This window comes from Myotis brandtii, unplaced genomic scaffold (assembly GCF_000412655.1).
Source record: "Myotis brandtii unplaced genomic scaffold, ASM41265v1 scaffold721, whole genome shotgun sequence".
NCBI classification, from domain to species: domain Eukaryota; kingdom Metazoa; phylum Chordata; class Mammalia; order Chiroptera; family Vespertilionidae; genus Myotis; species Myotis brandtii.
Genome location: NW_005370848.1, coordinates 411,505 through 423,244, shown reverse-complemented (window position 1 = coordinate 423,244; position 11,740 = coordinate 411,505). Strand labels below are relative to the sequence as shown.

The following is an 11,740-nucleotide window of genomic DNA, read 5'->3' as shown; positions in this document are numbered from 1 at the left end:
AGGGGAAGGAGGGTGACGTCTGAGAAGAAACCAGACTTGATAAGAGCCTGGCCTTTAGGAAGTCAATGATAACCTTCAAGAGACATGAAGAGCCCAGTAGCCCAATTGGCCAGGGTGAAAAAGAGGGTGATTGGGTTGGGAGACCTACGCAGTAATGGTAACAGTGGCCGTTCCCACGTATGTTATAGGTCATGTTTACATGTTGGGCATTTCCTGTGTATCAGATGGGAATCTCGGTGCATTGAATCTTTCCCAGAGCCTTGCCAGGTAGGCAGTAGTCTGCCCATTTTACAGATGAGAACACGGAGGAAATAGAGGCAGCCAAGAATGGGCTTTCTAAAGAGGGAAACAGGATGGCCTTGCCAGGAGGTGGCAGCAGTGAGGGAATGCTCCACTCCTAACTTGGCTCCTTTCTTACTCTGCCCTGACACTCAGTTTTGGGCCTCTCTGAGTGCATGCCACCAGAAAGAAAGAAAGTCTAGATGGGGCCTGGGCTGTCAGGAAGGAAGAAGGAAGAAGGAAGGAGGTGGATGTCATGAGAGGACCCATGCAGAAACTGTATTTTCTTTAATCTGGCCTTTATTTTCTTTTAATATATTTAAATATAGTTTTATTGATTTCAGAGAGGAAGGGAGAGAAAAACATCAATGATGATAGGGAATAACTGATCAGCTGCCTCCTACACACCCCTCCCTGGGGATCAAGCCCGCAACCTGGGCATGTGCCCTTGACTGGGATCGAACCCAGGATCCATCAGTCCACAGGCCGATGCTCTATCCACTGAGCCCAACTGGCTAGGGCTGGACTTTTTTTTTTCCTTTGATTCTAACTGGCCTTACCCAGCACCCTGACTCATTCAACTTCCCTCTCCCTTGCTTGATCATATAGCTCAAGCATGTCAAACTCATGACTGATGGGCTGTGAGTTGGACATGTTTGATGTAGCCCTCAGGACTACTGGTCAGCATCCAGCAGTCTTAGGAACAAGGTCCTGGTTCAATTGACTACTGATTCAATTTTTTCAATCCTCACCTAAGAACATGTTTGGAGAAAGGAAGGGAGGGAGGGAGGGAGGACATCAATGTGAGAAACATCAATCGGTTGCCTCCTATACACGCCCTGACCTGGGATTGAACCCACAACCCAGGTATGTGCCCTGACTGGGTATCAAACCTGCAACCTTTCAGTGCACAGGACAATACTCAACCAACTGAGCCGCCCCAGTGTGGCCCAATGGACTATTTAGACAGTTTTCAATCAAATGGAACGCAATATCTTGGCCTCTGTTGTGTTTTAGCTCCAGACCCAGGAAAGCGAAATGATCCCATAGAACAAATCCTCACCATGTCTTTTATTTTCTGTTCTGATACATTGACTGACATCCCAGGTATGGCTGACTCTGGAGGGACTGCCCCTGCCCCCTTAGAGTGAACCAATTCCTAGAGATAGTCATCAAATTGCCCTTCTAGCATGCCAGAGTCTGTACCCCTGCCCTCCTCCCCCAATAGCTTCTTTCTCAGGCTACCACGCCCCAGCCACTATCTTCCTGCCCTAATCACTCCAGGGCCAGATCCCTGCCAACCTGCCAACCACCACTGAAATTGCCTATTTGCATAGCTTGCCCTGACCTGCAACCACCATCAAGACTCTTGCCACACTTTCTCCCTCCTCCGTCTCCTGACCTATCCACTGCTTCACCTTGTCGCAATAATGGTGGTGGGCCCCCTCTGCCTCTTGGAAACTGGGAGTAACAACCTATTTTCTCAATGAAGTGGCTCCTGATCTGCTGGCCCTCCAGCAGTTTCTATTAATAAAGGACACTTTTTTTATTTTTATTTTTTGGTGCCCTTGGCCGAACCTGGGACTCTTCAGTCCACAGGCCAATGCTCTATCCACTGAGCCAAACCAGTCAGGGCAATACAGGACACTTTAAAACAACCCCTTTATTTAAGGATTCTTCCGTGGCATTTCCTCCATCCCCAAAGAAACAACCCATTTCATCCTCAGGAGAACCACCCCTTCCCGCCCCTGCCCAGGGAGGTGTAACATCATCACACATTTAAGAGAAGGAGGCGCCCTGACTAAGGACACACACCCCTTTGGAGTGGATGTTAATATGCTGCTAAGCCGCTCTCCATGATTTGGCCACATCTGGACCAATGAGCAGGGGAAATAAATGAGCTCCTGCAGGTCCTAGTCCACAGGCATGAGGTGAGTGGTGGTCCGTCTCCACGGTCCCTCATCCCTGGGTCTGCTGCAGACTCGGGGATGGCACTCCCATCACACTGTTTTGGAACAGCACCTGTCATGGGTTTGCCCAGTACGCAGCTCCCCCACCTCGCACCAGACACGGATTTCCAAATGTGCCCCCTCCCCCCGCTATTTGCATTTCAGAAGGACTCACCCCAAACTGTGCAAGTGGCCAGGGAGCCCAGGACTAGAGCGAAGAACCACATTGTGGGAGGACAGCAGCTCCAGGGCCACAGATCTCTGTCTCCTTGCAAGCGCCTCTGCCTCCAGGAGCTGTGACCTTTGCCCCTCAGCTCCCTGTCAGCAGCTCCCGCCCCACCGCCGCCCTATGGCCTCATCAGGAAGCAACCCAGAAGCTCCTGGTCTCCCAAAGGGCTGCTCAGGGCACAGCCAGGGCCTCCAGGCCACGCCCACCCAGAGTTGACCCTCTTTCCCCTAAACAGCCTGGACACAGCTCTCAGGTTACCTGATTGTCAAACAACTTGTTACATAAGGGTTTCTCCCTTGGACACTTCAACCTTAGCAGGCAGTGAGCTTCCCAAGGCAGCGGACAAGGGGTGGCGGTGGTCTCAGAACAAGGCTGCAAACTTTGTGAGCAACTCTCAGCCCCACAGCTGCTCAACTGGGGAATTTAGGACAAATCTCTTAGCTTCCCATGTGGTGTGTGTGTGTTGGCGGGGAGGTCAGTCCCCAGAGGTAACTGCTTCTATAAAGATTGGCCTGGCCCGAGCCAGTTTGGCTCAGTGGATAGAGAGTCAGCCTGCAGACTGAAGGGTCCCAGGTTTGACTCTGGTCAAGGGCACATACTCAGGTACCTCCGGTCAGGCTCGGAGGCAGGGGGCAACCAATCTGTGTGTTTCTCTCACATCGATATTTCTCTCCCTCTCACTTCCACTCTCTTTAAATATCAACAGAAAAATATCCCTGGTTGAGGATTTAAAAAAAATTTAAAAAAAAAAAAAAAGATTGCCCTGGGGGGGGGTTCCTTACTTTATCAGAGAAAAAACACGGGTCATGAAGCGCACCCAGATAAAGAGCACCCATATCTCTACCCACATGGGACAATCTGGGTTGTCCTCTAAGCAGAGGCTATTTCTAATCACCACACACCACACACACACACACACACACACACACACACACACACACAGGCCTTTGCAATCTGGGAACACCGCGTGGCTGCTAGCCTCTGAAGACTGTAGGGTGTTGTATCAGCATCTTCAGAGCCCCAGGGTGAATTATTCTTCTGTTCCCACTGTTCAGTCACACCAGGGACACCAACCCGTTCTGCAGGGGCAGCCACCTCCAGACCTCGCCCCGTTCCCGCCTGGCTCAGAGTCATCTGCAGAAGGGATGGGTGAGGCTGGAGTCTGAAGCCAGACCTCAGCTTGGCTCACATGCATAAGCCCTGCCTCACATGAAAGAGATGCAGTGTTTCTTGTGTCAGTGGGAGGTGGCTAGGAACACAGCTTTCCCTTGGGGAGCTCCGTCAGGTTTCCCGTGTGGAAATGGATTATCTGGAGAGTAAAATCCTAGGAATTGGCCTTAACTCCTAAGCAGCTGGTCAAGTCTTAGGGGAGAAGACACTCCCTAACCCCTCTATGTCCATCAATTTACTCAACAGATATATGGCGAGCATGCACTCAAGCAGCACTGGACAACTGTGCCCTTCACTTGGCTTTGCCCTTCACTTGGCTTTGCCCACTAATCATGGCATGAATTGGCACAGGCTTTGTGGTGGAGAACACTGCACAGGCAGACCAGGAGTTGGGGGGCCCACTGGGTGACCCTGGGGGTCCCTTTCTGGAGAAAGAGAGGCAGTGGGTGGCTCCTGTACCATCCACTCCAAACCAAAATTCAGTGGATCTAGAATTCTGTGACATTTTTCTGGAACCTCAGTTATTTTCATATTAACATCCCATTTTCTGCCATGTCAGCTCACCATCTGTACTATTATTAGCAATTTCCCTCCAGTGTCTTTTACTTTAAACACACTCATTCAACAAGAAAATGTTACATCATGGCCATACGTGGAAGACCTGGATGACTTGCCACAAATAAAGGTGAGCACGGAAGGTGTGTCACTGCATTTTGAAAAAGTAAAATGTTGGCAAACATAAAAAGTGAATAATAAGTAATAACACCGCTAATTGATTTAAAAGTGCAGACCCCAACGTAAGTTACCCAATGGGAAAAGTGGACGGTGGGTGGTCAGTAACATCAGGGCAGGGACATCTTGTCCACCACCATGACCACAAGTTAGGGGACCAGGCACCAGCTTGATCAAGGGTCACCCTTAAGGCAGCCAATTCACTGAGCCTCAGGGAACCTCTCCTTGTTGACACACAGATCACTGGGCACAAATCACATTAAATTCTCTAATCTCAATGACCTTGGGGCTTCATTGTAATTAGGTGGTGACCCCCAGGGGTCAACCTGGTCCTAGGATCTATGGGGACAGAGCAGGTGTGGGAAATTTTAGCCTGGGTGTGGGTCCCGGAGAGGAGAGCTGCACCCCCTCCCCGGTGGACACAGATGGTCATCTGACATGGCACAAACCACTGGCAGTGGGGCCGCCGCCAGCAGGCAGGCTGTAGGGCCTCCTAGTTTAGCTCCTGCTGAGTAAGCATGCATTGTGAAATCAGGGTAAATGATGGTGCAAGAGTCCCAGAATCTCAGAGGTTGGTTTCTTGCTTATGAAAAGGATTGGGGTGCCGTTGTTCTCCACAGGGTCCCTCGGGGACCTACCAGGGGGTCAGCAAGGCAGCTAGTAGGCATTTTAGATTTTTGGGGTCATGGGGTCTCTGTGGCAACTACTCAACTCTGGTAGCAAAAGCCTCATAGGCACCCCCCAGGGAAGTGGGCATGGCTGTGTCTCAATAAAACTGTATTTTAAAAATAGGTGCTGGGCTGGATTTCGGGCATGGGTCAGAGGTTACTGATCTCTGATCTACATGGTGTGGCTTTGCCACCCTTACCTCATGGTTTTGCATGTTTCCTCTCTGCTCCTCCAAACCTTGTCACCTCTTAATTCCCAGGACAACCAGGAGAAGGCGTGGACAGTTTGGGGCACTGATGCGCTCTGGCAATCCTTGAGGTAAGAAAACACACAAAACGCTTTTTAGTGTGAGGTCGCTGTATTCGCCCAGATGTCTATAAGACAATCTACAACAATTTGAGTTTGCTGAGCCCTTTCCAGAATATAGTTCAATCTTAACTTTTCTGGGCCTAAATTTGTACATGTTTTTCTGATTTACTCTTTCTCCTATTCTAGAAAGGCTGAAGGAAACTCTTAAGAGAGCAGTTCTAGCAAGCAGGGACTGAGTCTACAATCAGGCTCTTATCATTGAAGGCAAAGAAGTACAAAAGTTCAGTGTTCAGCAAAGTGGAGTACATTTATTCCTGGAGTTATGCAAAGTTATTTAAGACGGTGTGTGAACACACTTAAAGCATTTATGTAATGGTTATGTATTGACTTTGCTGTGTACTAGAAAACAAAATCCCTAATAACAAAGTCCGTGATTGAATGGATATTACTTATGGCAGGAAATTGCTAGCTGTCCATTAAAATCCATCCCACACGGGGAGGTGAACACGCAATGCAGGGTAGGATTGTGCACCTGAAACCTGTATCAGTTTGTTAACCAGTGTCACCCCAGTAAATTCAATGGAAAGGAAAAAATGTAGAAACCCATAGAACACTGTTTTTAAATGTTCATTTAAAAAGGTTCTCCACTTCCTAATAAAGAAGGATCGAGCACTTGCATTTATTTCTACTCCATCCCCAAATTCTTCTTCAAGGACATGAAATAGTCTTGAAAGGCACACGCCGCCATGTACCAACAGAATGGCTGAGGGGACGAAGACAAAAGCAGATGAAGCTGTGAGAGGCAAGAGCAATGACCACTATTTGCTGAGCAGAGAAAGTGGAAGTTGACGCATGGGGAGGAGGGAGTCCGGGACAAAGGGATTCAACATGGAGAAGTCTCTGGAAGTGGGGTGCAGAGATCCCCATGTGTGCACCTGGGGAGTGCAGCTCTCTGCCCTGAGGCCCAGCCCCAGGGCAGCGTTCTCACAGGGGCTCGGTCTCTGCCAGTTCTGGAACTGAACTGAACCCAGGGAACCCAATCGCCTGATTACAACAGAGATCAGAAGCCTTGGCAGCAGCAACATAATATGATTTCTGCCCAGAAATCTGAGGGTCAAAAGGAGGCAGTGCCCTGAAGCTCAAGAAATGGCTGCAGTAACAGTGACCCCTGGTGACGCCAATGCCTGGTCACCTCCCTCCTCGTGGTCCTGAGGGTGGACTGCCAGGGTTCTTGTCCCAGCATCAAGAAGGGTTCAGGAATAGGGAAGAGGCTGTGCACAGATGACATAGAAATCCAGAGACTAATAAAGAGTCCGGAGATGAAAGATAATTTAGAAAGGCATTGGGGGTCAGAGGACCTTCAGCTAAAGGAACTGAAGACTCCCTCCTTGTCTAGGACCCTTGCTTTTTATTAACACAATTTGTCCTAAGGCAAGGCGGAGATAATACACTTCAAAGGGTAAGGTTTCAAAGGGTACAGAAGCATTGTCAGTTTGGGGAATAGCCTACGGCTGTACAGGTGTTTGGCCAGTAGGAGGCAATAACATGTAGATTAAGATGCCTTTTAACTGTCTGGCAGCCAAGCAACCAATTTAATGTATCCTATTCAGGCTTGGGGCAATGCCTTTAGCCATTCCCAACGGTGACTACATGTGTGACTCAACCCTGTTGAGTCCCCAAGTCTCATCAACCTTTTGATGAAACTCTTGAAATTATGACATGCTGGAATTGGTCTACGGCAGTGGACAACGTTGTCCCTGCCCTTGTATTACCAAGTGATCTTCCATGACCCTCTCTTCCTATCAAGTAACTTGTTCTGTGGAATGCAATTTTGTAAATAAATTATTATACCTAACCAAACGAAGCAAGGAAATATCCAGTCATTAATAAGAATAAACGTGTCGTAGTCCTCTAAAAATACCAAAGTATTGACAACAACACGGAGCAGCCGGAAATCTCTTAGTCTGCTGGTAAGGAGGGCACATTTGTGTAACCATTTCAGGAAACTTTGGGTGTGCTGAATAAAGTTGCCATAGGCAACCGCCTGGGACCCAGAAAAGCCAGTGGTAGATAAAGATCCAAAAGAAAGGCATGCATGCAGGTTGTCACTGAATGCCAAGTTCTAGAATATTCATAATAATCTATTCATAATACCCGGAGACTGGAAAGTATCCAAGTGCCCAACAAGAGTAGAATGGGTAATTTATGACCTATTCACACACATAATAAGTCCACAGCAATGATGAAAAACCTGCAGCCACATACTGAGTGTCAAACGCATGATGTGGAGAGAAAGAAGCCTGATGCAGGAGTGCATGATTCTGTTTAGATGAAGCAAAACACCCAGGATAATGACAGCACGCTGCTACAGTCAGGATGGAGGTGACCATCTTGGACAGATGGGGTGGGGCAGGGCCTGGACCTGAGTTCCAGATGCTGGGATGCTGACCATCTCCTGTGCCTTGATGTAGGGGCTGGGTACACAAGCATGACCAGTCAGTGACAATTCATCAGGGCACCATATATAATATATATAGAACATATATACTATACTATATATTATATATCACTAAACTATCCTATATAATAAAAGCCTAATATGCTAAGTGTCCGGTCGCCCATTCAACCAATCAAAGTGTAATATGCTAATGATATGCTAAGGCCGCTCAACCACTAGCTATGATGTGCACTGATTACCAGGGGGCAGACACTTGCTGCTGGGGTCTGGCTGATTGGGACTGAGTGAGACATGCCCTGGAGCCCTCCTGTGGTCTGGCTGGCCACCCCCCATGTCCCTCCCCAGCCCCGATTGTGCACTGGTGGGGTCCCTCAGCCTGGCCTGCGCCCTCTTGCAATCCGGGACCCCTCGGGGGAATGTCGGAGAGCCAGTTTCAGCCTGATCCCACAAGCCAGGCCGGGGGACCCCACTGGTGCATGAATTCATGCACCAGGCCTCAAGTCTATGATATAATATTGTCACACTAATTTATATATTAACCTATATGTCCTATTATACTCTATATCATTTCTTAAATGTATATTATATTCCATTAAAAACTTAAAAATGTGTTCCAGGCCTTCAGAACATACTATCTATTGGAGGAGACAAGACTGTTACAGAAACATTACTAAAGACTATGTAAGTATTAGAAATAGAATAGAATGCAAATAGTCGATTGTGCAGTTATTTTAATCAGGACTCTAGTGTATGTACTCACAGAAATCCTATTTACCTTACCTAAAGCATATATTGAATATATTGGCTCTTACACAGGAAAATTCCAGGAGGTATATAGAGCTTCAAGTGTAATTATATAAAGGGGCCCAGATAGATTAGATAGATAGATGATAGGTGGATGGATGGACAGCCAGATGGGTAGATGAATTCACTTTAAAAAATATATATTTTATTGATTTTTTACAGAGAGGAAGGGAGAGGGATAGAGAGTTAGAAACATCGATGAGAGAGAAACATCGGTCAGCTGCCTCTTGCACACTTCCTACTGGGGATGTGCCCGCAACCAAGGTACATGCCCTTGACCGGAATAGAACCTTGGACCTTTCAGTCTGCAGGCCGACGCTCTATCCACTGAGACAAACCGGTTAGAGCTGAATTCACTTTTTATCAATAATCCCCCCCCCCCCCCCCCAAAAGAAAGAAGACTGTTTCCTGCAGGTCAAGGTTGAAAACCACTCCTCTAGGCCTCCAAGGTATGCTCCAGCCACCTTGCCAAATGCAGCCACGCTGCTCACTGGGCTGCACCCCACCATGGCTGTTTCCACCACACCTTGCTGGCCTTTATCTTCCTGTCTAACATTAAAGGCCCAACTTGAACTCTGACCCATCCATGGAGAACAAGTCTCTTTGCCAACAAATTGCTTTGTGCTGTGACAAATCCCCTTCCTTCCCAGGGAATAAAACGAACTCTGAACACAAACTTTTAGCAGAACACAAGGCTGTGCCCAATGGGTCCATCTTGCTATGGGAAGGAGGTTTGTCTTGTGTACGTGTTGTCTGGGGCAGTGCCAGGCAGGGCAGCTTCCTGGGTGCATGGGTGAGCCCGCCTCCCCCTCTGCCCAGGGAAAAACCTTGACCTGCAGCCAGGCCCAGAGGCTGAGGGGGAGGAGAACTGGGCTTTGGGATTGGGCAGAAAGGTCCAGAGTCCAAAGTGCCCCTGAGGGAGGAACAGGGAGCCACAGGGGAGAGGAGGCGGCGCTTAGATTTGATGGGGACTTAGGAACTTCAGGAAAGAAAACCACGGCTGGCCCCGCCTCTGCTCTGCCTGCGAGTGCTTTCAGTCAGACTTCTCAGGTCACAGAGCACCTTCTCACCTTCCAGATGCTATGGGGGGAAGGGACAAGGATAAATGGTAGTAGTTGGTAATTTAACTATTTGGACTTGTGTTCTTTTCCTTCCAGGTTCTACGCGCTCCATCCCATCACACCCACCTAAAAGCCTGGGAGGGAAGCCTTTTTTTCCTCTTTTGTGATGCTGCCCTCTGCTGGACATTAGGAAATTCACAGGCAAAAACATCTGGTTTGTTTCTGTAGTTTTGTTTGGATTTGATTTAGTGGTTCAGATCCAAGATTGTTTGGGAGGGGAAGAAAAGGATTTTCTGTAAAAACCTACATGTTTAATTAGAAAGAAATTAAATATCTTGTTTTCTCAATTATGAGAAAGTAGAGGTGACTGTGAAATGCATGTGTTTCCTATGAATATGAAGTGACACAACCCTTTTGGGAAGTGAATTTGTAGGACATAAGAATAATTTTAAAAGAGCATGGCCTTTGACCCTGTACCTCTCCTGTAAATCCAGACGCCAGAAAGAATTTTAACTAAAAGCACTTATTCTCAAAGTTGTTCATCAAATGATGCCCACAGATGCCCAGGAGCTGGCTAGTGGCTAAAGAGACTGTGATGTCGCCACACCAGACAGGTGTGCAGACTGGTTTTTTTTAAAGATTCTTCAGCAACTTGGAAAATGCATATGACACAATATTAATTCTCAGCAGTTCTTTTTAAAATATACTTTTAATTATATTTTTATTGATTTCCGAGAGGAAGGGAGAGAGGGAGAGATAGTAACATCAATGATGAGAGAGAATCATTGATCAGCTGCCTCCTGCATGCCCCACACTGGGGATCGAGCCCACAACCTGGGCATGTGCCCTGACCAGGAATTAAACCGTGACCTGCTGGTTCGTAAGTCGATGTTCAACCACTGGGCCACGCCAACCTGGCTCACTAAGGAATTTTGGGGGGAATCCCTACACCTTTTCAGATTATTGTAAAACTAGAGGCCCGGTGCACGAATTCATGCACCAGTGGGATCCCGCAGCCTGGCCTGCAGGATTGGGCTGAAACCAGCTCTCCAACATCCCCCGAGGGGGGTCCCAGATTGTGAGAGGGTGCAGGCCAGGCCGAGGGACCCCACCGGTGCACAATCAGGGTCGGGGAGGGATGCAGGAGGTTGGCCAGCAGGGGAGGGGCTATGGAAGGGTTCCAGGGCAGGTCAGGCCTGTCTCGCTCAGTCCTGATCAGCCAGACCCCAGCAGCAAGCCAACCTATCTGTTGGAGCATCTGCCCCCTGGTGGTCAGTGCATGTCCTAGTGAGCAGTTGAGCGGCCAAAGCATATCATTAGCATATTACGCTTTGATTGTTTGAATGGCTGACTAGACGACTGGACATTTAGCCTATGAGGCTTTTATTATATAGGACGAGAGGTCAGGGGTCCAAACTTAAATACCTTCAGAGGCCAGGTAACATCAGTGAGTGAAAAAGGCCAGGCACAGGCCTCGGGGGAGTCGTGGGGGCTGTGGGAAGCTGAGAGCTCGTGCCTTTGCTGTGAGGCTATCACCACTCAAGCCTGCGGACTGTGCTCTTGGGGGCCCTGAGGACAGCCGAGCCTGTAAGATACCTGCGGAGGGTGGAGAGGAAAGGCTGCGTCTCATTTACACAAAGGTGCCCTGTGAGCTGTCAGAGGTCCTGGTTCCAGGTGAGAAAGCAGCTCCACTGCTGCTAGTTCTCTCTCTCTTTTTTTTTTTCCCGGAGAAACTAGAAACATGGCCTTTAATGTGAAAGGCCCCGGATTTAAAATGAGCTGGAAACGAATTCCAAAACCACGTTTTGACCTTCTGTGGGCTAAAGAGAACGATTCTGGGGACCGGATTCAGACGATGAGTGGATGAACCTGATGAACCCGAAGTGACGGGCGCCTCAGAAACCCTCTTATTCCGCGTCCCTCGTGTGTCATCTTGAATCGTCACAGAGACACATGAATGACCCCGGCCCATGAGATCAGGGTGTAACAGGGATGATGCGGATATAAAAAGTGAAAGTGGAGGTGACGCGCTGCTGGAGGCACAGGCGGGCTGAGCGGAGTAGCGAGGTGAGGAGTCCCA

At 48.5% G+C, this 11,740-nt stretch overlaps 1 long non-coding RNA gene across 2 annotated transcripts; it reads left to right on the top strand.

Moving 5' to 3' along the window:
- The first annotated feature begins 4,887 nt into the window (after positions 1 to 4,887).
- LOC102263882 lies at positions 4,888 to 9,872 on the top strand. Of its 2 annotated transcripts, none has more exons than XR_314506.2 (4): positions 4,888 to 4,930; positions 5,288 to 5,346; positions 8,413 to 8,476; positions 9,757 to 9,872. It is a non-coding gene; the product is annotated as an uncharacterized LOC102263882 (long non-coding RNA). The 2 variants fall into 2 exon arrangements; XR_001359865.1 differs by lacking the exon at positions 4,888 to 4,930 and adding an exon at positions 4,942 to 5,019.
- Positions 9,873 to 11,740: the final 1,868 nt, after the last annotated feature.